The sequence below is a fragment of the Mustela putorius genome, unplaced genomic scaffold (genome assembly GCF_011764305.1).
Source record: "Mustela putorius furo isolate JIRA1106 unplaced genomic scaffold, ASM1176430v1.1 tig00003942_pilon_pilon_pilon, whole genome shotgun sequence".
NCBI lineage: Eukaryota > Metazoa > Chordata > Mammalia > Carnivora > Mustelidae > Mustela > Mustela putorius.
This window is the reverse complement of record NW_025422087.1, coordinates 14627250-14636196: the sequence shown is the minus strand read 5'-3', so window position 1 is coordinate 14636196 and position 8947 is coordinate 14627250.

Below are 8947 nucleotides of genomic sequence, written 5' to 3'. Positions count from 1 at the left end.
TTGGGCTCCTGTTGTCTCTTGTGAAGTTGTCATGGAGGCAGTACTGACTTACCCTTCCCCCTCATGGTGGTAAATGGGCGCAGTGAGACAAAGTTTATGAATTTTGGGCAACTGGTGAGTTATAAAGCACTAGATCACAGCCAATATTGATTGTCAACTAACCTTCGTGTGTGTTGTGCACGTCAGTGTGTCAAATGCTGGGTCTTCAAATCACGCCAGCACAACCCGTTGATGGGAGAAGGCGGAGTTTATTGCTTACTTGGGAAAGGAGATACCCTCTCGACAGAGTTTTGGTAGCGTCTCCAAGGGGAAAAGGCAAGGTCTTCAGAATATCAAGAACTGGTCGTTTGGTTTAGGCAAGTCTTTCAACACGGGGGCTTGAATCCATCTGGTAAAGATTTTCCTATAAATAGTGGGAACAGCAAGGGTTTCAAAGGGTCTTTGGACAGAAACTGTTAACGATTTTTGCTGAAACAGTTGGAAGTTCCTATAACAAACAAGGTTATTTGTGAAACTGTCGCCAGGCATAGGAAAGCAATTCTTTTTTTTTTTAAGTTTTTATTCATTTATTTGAGAGAGAGAGAGCATGAGCAGGGGAGAGGGGAAGAAGAGGCAGAGGGAGAAGTAGGCTTCCCACTGAGCCCGTCGTGGGGCTCGATCCCAGAATTCCAGGATCATGACCTGAACCAAAGGCAGATGCCCAACTGACTGAACCCCCCAGGCATCCCAGGAAAGGAGAGCAATTCTCTTAAACACAGTGGAATAAGAAAGTCATGCTAATGTAGACATTGGAGGCTTGGGTCCTTGTTGTTTGAAATGTACAGAAATAGGGAGAGATGGTTTCTGTTCTCAGGCATGAAAGTTGGGTGAAGAGCTTGAGATCATGTTGCCCTCTCCTCCCTCTGTCGTGCGCACTCATCTTGCTGATCTCCATCTGCGTTCTTTCTCCCAAGGTCAGCTCCTCATGCCAATGGGCTCTCTGTGGGAACCGTCTGTCCCTCATCCAGAAACTTTGTCATCCAGAAACTCATTTCTTCCTTCCTTAAAACCCATCACTAATTTTGGTGACTAAGGCTGTTATGATATCACAGATTTCTCTTTAAGAGTCCCCTGAACAGAATCGTTTAATTTTAAGGAGCGTTCAATGCAGCTGAATAATGCTGTGTAGACGGTTCTGGAGGAAAAATGTCTTCTGGAGAGGATAAGCAGATGCTTTCCTCCGCCTACCGCTGCTGTACCACTCTCTACCTTGGCTCTCAGAGAGAGGACAGGAGGCCACTCAGCCCATTCAGCTCTCACTCCTTCTGCTATGCTGATCAGATAAAGTCCCTCTTAGATCAGCTGTGTGCAGTGTGATGAAGATTTCTCTGCATTAAAAACAGAAATAGGGCCACCCGTTTAGAACTCGGACAGAGGACGTCAATGTGGAACCAGCGTCCAGGTCCTGGGTAGCCCGGGCTGAATTAATTTAGATCCAATTTCTTACCCCTACCTGTTCCCAGCCTATCTCACCCCCCCCCCAAAGCTAATTTAGTGCTTTAAAAAGCTACTCAGCAGAACTGGTAATTCTCTCCTTCTGGTGTGATCACAAGCAAATGAATGGTTCATTGTTAAGGAAGTCATTCCACAGAACAAGACAGGCTCTCCTTCAAACAATGGGAGGAGTGTGGGACTCTGCTGAAGCAAACTATTTGTCTCTGTTCCTGGTTAGTCAGCCCCGTGTAGACAGGCATTTCAAGTCACTGAATTTTGGGGTTCCATCCATGTGATTATGTTTTAAGACGAATGAATTCATAGACAGAAAATTAGTGAAGTACAACAATTCTATCTGACATTTCCAAAAAGGGTCAGAGACACCTAAGCTTTTCGAAAACGTAGACATTTTACAGGGATCCGGGAAAGCAGCTAGCAGTTTCTGGAATGGCTGGGAGAATTTACTGGAGTTTGTGTTAGCAGGGAAGTGGCACTTTTTCTAGATGCCCAAATCACCCTCTGTCCACTCATAATTCCTACTGTGGGTGTGAAATTAAGATGTAATTTACTTACCGACCGCCTCCCAGAATGAGTAGGAGAAAACAGAACATACTAGAGACGTAATAAGCCAAGTGGCGTTAGAGATCCCTAAATTTCCGCTAGAAGATGTTCCTTCCTTTTCCTCCTGTGGTAAAATACGCAAATTATGAAGTTTACCATCTTTTCTATTTTTAAGGGCCAGTTCAGTGGTACGAAGCACATTCATTCACATTGTTCCACAAGCATCACTGCCAGCCTCCTCCGGGACATTTCCATTTTGTAAAGCTGAACTGCCCATCCTAACCCCCCACGGCCTCCTCCCCAAGGCCCTGGTAACTTCTCCATGACTCTCTGTCTCTGGAAGGTGCCTACTCCAGGTACCTCATGTAAGTGGCATCACACATTTGTCCTTTTGTGACTGGCTTATTGCACCGAGAATAATGCCTTCAAGCTTCATTTATGCTGGGGGGTGGCACAAGCAGGGGGAGCAGCAGGCAGAGGGAGAAGGAGAAGCAGACTCTCCACTAAGCAGAGAGCTGGATGCTGGGCTCAATCCCAGGACCCTGGGATCATGACCTGAGCCGAAGGCAGCTGCCCAACCGACTGAGCCACCCAGATGTCTCTGGGTTTCCCTCCTTTTTAAGCCTGGAAAATATTCCCTTGTCTCTATTCTTCTTCTTCTTCTTCTTTTTTAAAGATTTTGTTTATTTATTTGACACAGAGAGAGAGAGATCACAAGTAGGCAGAGAGGCAGGCAGAGAGAGAGGGGGAAGCAGGCTCCCGCTGAGCAGAGAACCCGATTCGGGGCTTGATCCCAGGACCCTGAGACCATGACCCGAGCCAAAGGCAGAGGCTTTAACCCACTGAGCCACACAGGTGCCCCCCGCTCCTTGTCTCTATTCTGCCACATTTTTCTTATCTGCTCATCTGTTGGTGGACACTTGGGTTGCTTCCACGTGAGATGTTATTTTTCATGTTTTTTTCATTTCTGGGCCTCCCCCACCTTTGGATGGCTAGGGAAAGTCAGACACAGTTGTGGTGGGGGAGGGGCGGAGGCAGGTGGGCAGCCAGGAGCCTGCGCTGGGAGGGCAGGGCCAGCTTTACCCAAAGCCAGGCAGGCGGCAGCAAGATGACCCAGAAAAGCTCTATCTCTTTTTTAAAAAACCTCTAAAGAAGAAGTGCCTAGGAGGGCTCTGTCAGTTGAGTATCCCCAGCTCTTGGTTTCAGCTCAGGTCATGACCTCAGGGTCCTGAGATCAAGCCCCGTGTAGTGCTCCATGCTCAGTGGGGCCGGGGGTGGGGGAGGGGTTTCTGCTGGTGATTCTCTATCTCCCTCTCCCTCTGCCCCTCCCCATCCAGCCTCAGAAAAATAAAGAAAAGATAAAAAGGGGAAAAAAGGAGCATATGGCCTCGGGCACGTCAGGCTGTAAGACACCCCATAAATAAAAATGTTGATCATTTCGGGACACAACACTTTCAACATAAATATTTCAAAATCTGTTTGAAACACAAAAGCTGGGTCGTTTCATTCGACACTCATGACAACCCGAGGGAAGGGGAGTCACACACAGTTTTACATGTGAGAAAACCGACTTTCGGAAAAACTCCATGACACGTCCAGAGTTCTATAGGTATGCGGCCTCCCCAGAGCTGGAGGCCAGGTCCCGGGAATGTAAACTTGAAAACAAGACCCTCTCCTGACGTCAGAGTATTTGATCCTGGGCAGACACGATGGGCTGGGGGTGAAGGACTAAGTCCACGAAGACCGTGAGTTCTGGCTTCGCCACTCACAGGTCATCTCGCGTGGGATAAAGAGTGTCACCCTGACCTCGCCTCCTGAGACACTAGCCCAGGGAGGTGGCTCGCCCCGGGACAGGGGAGTGTGCGACTTGGCTCCTGTCTCCTTTGGAAAGTCCTCAGCCTTTACCTCCATTCTAGAAGCAGAAACATGTTTGAATTTTGGGGTATGGTTTCCCAAAGTTTCCCAATGGAGGCGAAGCTGCTCTGACTGAAGGGGTGAGGGGTCCAGGGGCCGCCCCGGGAGAGCGCTGTCCACAGGCTGACCACAGTCAGCCCCCAGCCTCTCTGTCTGTCTCTGTCTCTCCAGGTCAGAGCTGTGGCATTTACATTTTGTGATGTAAAAGCTGATCATTGGTCCTCCAGCACTGCAAAACTGATTTCACTAAGAAAGCCCTCCCCCAACCCCAAGGTGGGGTTGTAGCTTTGCTTTGTTGTGTGTGGGGGGGCTTGGATCAGCTGGAAGTGATCCTCACGGAGCACTTCTTTAAATACTATGTGCCAGAGGTTAGCGGTCTGGGCCCCAAGAGCAGGGAGAGGGGAAGGGCCAGGAGCCCCTTGCAGTGAGAGTGTGGTCATGTCCCCCCCTACCCCTGCCCTGTCTGCAAGCTGGGAGCGCAACTGCACCTGCCTGGAGAAAGAGAACTCAGGGAGGGTAAGTGAATGAAGATGGCCCCGGGGGACTATAACCAAGGCAACAGTGGGGCTGGCCCTGTGTGGGGTTACTCAAATGACAGCCAGCCTCTGGATGGGTGACACCTTCTTTGTCTAGCCCTGGGGTGGAGAACGCACTCCTCGGTGTCGGTCAACATGGGTGACTTTTCCAGGTAACCAGAGTGTATTCTTTTAAGAACCCAAGCTGCACATTTTCAACTTTTTGTGTTGTTTGGAAAATTTCTACTCCCTTTAATGGATCTGGATTGGACTCTGGGTCCTCATTACTGAGATGCCCTTAATGTTCTGTGTTCAGGGCACCTAAGGTCGTGGGGTTCCCCTCCCACATCCACAAGTGCCCACCACCCTTGCCTCTGGTCACAGGTGCCGGCCTGACACTCTGTCCCATGGCGTGGCCACAGCTGCCTTGTGAGGCTTCTTTCTCTTCTGCTAACTTGTTTTCTGTGGGGCATGGAGCCAGCACACCCAACTTCTCCGGACTGGTGAACAGTCAGGGTCTCCATATGAATTTAGTGCCTGGGCTTTTATCTAGTGATTTTTAAAACAACAGAAATATGTTTTTTAAGTTACTCATCTTGGGGCGCCTGGGAGGCTCAATTGGTTGGATGTCTGCCTTCGGCTCAGGTCATGATCTCCAGGGTTCTGAGTCAAGCCCCGAGTCGGGCTCCTTGCTCAGCGGGGAGTCTACTTCTCCCTCTTCCTTTGTGGATCCCCCTGCTTGTGTTCTCTCTCTCTCAAATAAGTAAAATCTTAAAAAAAATAAATGATTCATCTTAATTGTGGTAAAATACACAGAACAGAAAATTTACCACCATCACCCTTTCTAAGTGTACAGCTCAGCGGCATTGAGCACGTCCACAGTGTTGTGCAACCATCCAGAATGGCTTTCCTCTTGCAAAACCAAAACTCTGTCCCCGTTAATGTCCTCTGTCATTCCCTCCTCTTTCTGGTCCCTGGTCACCACCTGTCCATTTTCTGTCTCTATGAATTTGGCTACTTTAAGGACCTCAGATAAATGGAATCATATAGTGTTTGGTCTTTTACCACAGGCTTATTTCACTTCACAAAATGTCCTCGAGGTTCATGTGTGTTGAAGGGTGTGTCCGAATAATATTCCCTTTTTTTTTCAAAGATTTTATTTATTTATTTGAGAGAGAGGGCGTGCATGCAGACAAGTTGGGGGAGGGCAGAGGGAGAAGCAGACTCCCCACAGAGCAGGGAGCCTGATGCTGGGCTCGATCCCAGGACCCTGAGATCACAATCTGAGCCGAAGGCAGATGCTTAAACGGCTGAGCCCCCCAGGTGCCCCTTCAAAAGAGATTTATTTATTTATTTAGAGATAGAGAAAGAGCACTGAGGGGAGAGGCAGAGGGAGAGAGAAAATCTCAAGCAGACTCTGTGCTGAGTGTAGAACCTGATTCGGGACTTGATCTCATCACTCTGAGATCATGACCTGAGCCAAAACCAAGAGTCGGATGCTTAACTGACTGAGCCACCCAGGCGCCCCGGGATTTCCTTCCGCGCTAAGGTACATGAGATTTCATTGTATGGATATAGACCATATTTTTCCATTTCTTCAGCTATTGCAGACCTGGGTTGCTTCTGTCTTTTGGTCATTGGGAATAATGCTGCTGAATGTGGCTGAGCGGATATCTCTTTGACTCCTTGCTTTCAGTTTCCTTGGGCAAATACCCAGAGCGGGGATTGCTGGTTCATATAGTCAATCTATTTTTAACTTTTTGAGGACCCTCCATCCTGCTGTCCACAGTGGCTGCACCAGTCTGCATTCCCACCAACAGCGCACGAGGATACCTTTTTCTCCGTGTCCTTTCCAGCTCCTGTGATTTTCTGCCAAATGCCCTTTCTGCCTTCGTAGGAGTTCTTGGCTATCTTTTAGATGTTGAAGACCACCAGCTTTCAGACTCTCCTCTGGATCATGGGGGGTTTCCTACACGAAGCAAGAACAAGTTAAGTAGGGATGTCTCACTTTGCGCAGCAGTTAACGATCATAAAAATCGTGTTCACAAGGCACGAGAGAGCTAGCTATTTCAAAGATATCTGTAATCATTTATTTGAAAAGATCTTTTTAAAAATAACTTTTAACTGGGAGTGCCTGGATGGCTCAGTCGGTTAAGTATCTGACTCTTGGTTTTAGCTCAGGTCATGATCCTGGGGTCCTGAGATCAAGTCCCGTGTCGGGCTCTGTGCTCAGTGAGGTCTGCTTGAGACTCTCCCTCACTCTAAAATAAATAAACAAATACATCTTTAAAAAGTAGCTTTTTGGGGACGCCTGGGTGGCTCAGTTGGTTGAGCGGCTGTCTTCGGCTCAGGTCATGATCCCAGCGTCCTGGGATCGAGTCCCGCATCGGGCTCCTTGCTCAGCAGGGAGCCTGCTTCTCCCTCTGCCTCTGCCTGCCATCTGTCTGCCTGTGCTTGCTCTCTCCCCCTCTCTCTGATAAATAAATAAAATCTTTAAAAAAAAAAAGCTTTTTATTATAAAATAATGTACATTCATTGTAGGCAGTTTAGAAGTGGTAGAAAAGTAACTGAAAGAAAATAGTGCCACTATCTAGAGAGAACTTTGGTATTTTTTTTTTTTTAAGATTTTATCTACTTATTTGACAGAGAGCAAGCACAAGTAGGCAGAATAGTAGGCAGAGGGAGGGGAGAGGGTGGGGTGCCCCCTTCCGTTAATGTTTTTGTGCACGTGTCTGCCCATTTGCTATACCTCCCAACACACAGCCCATGCACATCACGCATGTGTATGTGGATACTAATGTATATATAGACACGTGTGTGTAAGTACATATGTATAGATACATTTGTTTGCTGCCATTTTTTCTTCCATATTTTGTCTCTCCTGGTCACCCCCCTCAACACACATAGGCTTGCTCCTCAGATTCTGGGTCATTTCCTAATCCTGCCATGTGTGCTCATGGATTTGTGGATTACCCACTCTTACTTTTTTAAATTGCCCTTATTCTGGGGCACCTGGCTGGCTCTGTCTCCGTTGGTAGAGTGTACAACTCTTGATCTTGGGGTTGTGGGTTTGAGCCGCACTTGAGTGTAATGATTATTTTAAAAGTAAAACCTTTAAACAATAAATAAATAAAAATTAACCTTATTCTGTGGGGGGCCTGGGTGGCTCAGTCAGTGAAACATCTGACTTTGGCTCGGGTCATGATCCCAGGGTCCTGGGGTCGAGCCCCACATTGGGCTCTCTGCTCAGCCAGAAGCCTGATTCTCCCTCTTCCACTCCCCCTGTGTGTGTTCCCTCTCTCACTGTCTCTGTCTGTCAAAAAGTAAATAAAATCTTTAAAAAAAGATTCATTCTATTCCTCCAGTTTGGTAGCCAGGTTTTCTCTCTTCATAATATGTTAAGAGCACTTCCCCATGTCATCACATTTTTAAATTATTCACTTACTTTTTAATAGCTGTATGGTAAGAATCCTGAAAAAAGTAATAATCACTTCTTATCATCTGTTGGGAAGGTGTCCATGTTCTGGACTTTCTTGGTGATACTGTAGAGTTAAAAAAAAATTTATATCAGTTTTCACAGGAGTTCCACAGGGTAGACTCCTGCCCAAGACTGCCACTCTCATTTTATAGATGGTGGAAGACAGATGCCCTGAGAGGTCGTTCTGGTCTGGTACCTTTTTCTAAATGGCGGGAATATGGATCTGCTACTTAATGGGAAAGACACATGTAGTATGGGTCAATTCAGTACAGCTCTCAAACTGTCAGGGAAGAAGATTCCTAATTTGGATGAAATTCCTTAAAACTACGAAAGCATCCTGGAAGGTTATCCTGATAATAATTCCACAAGCAGCTTTCGGTTCAGATTTAATGGACAGTTAACAGTAATTTTAACGGTGCTTTGATGTTCTTAGAACTTTGGGGCTGATGCCTCCATATGTGTCTTTTTTTTTTTTCAATGTGTGTCTTTTTATAGAGCAATTAATAAATGCTGGCCGTGTGCTTGTGGTCCTTCTGAAACGCTGGGGAAGAATAAAGTTGTTGCTGTAGCTTCGCATATTCTGGGTCTTACAAATGATTTCCCACTTACCAAATTTGAAATCCAAATTGTGGAGTTGGTTCTGGCTTTTGCCAGCTAACAAATGCAGTAATTCTGGGAAGAAATTAAAAAGCTATCATAGATGGCTTCCATTTCTAACTTCTTCCAGGGTAATCATATGGGGAGGAAACTTCTGGATTTATAGGTCAAAAAATATTATAGATAATTCGCACTATTTAAAACAATATTTGTGGGGCACGTGGGTCCTGGGATCTAGCCCTGCATCAGGCTCCCTGCTCCATGGGAAGTCTGCTTCTCCTTCTCCCACTCCCCCTGCTTGTGTTCCTCTCTTGCTGTGTCTCTCTGTTAAATAAATAAATAAATAAATAATCTTGAAAAAATATTTTAAAACAATACTTGTTATATCCTGTATGGAAAAAATGTATTC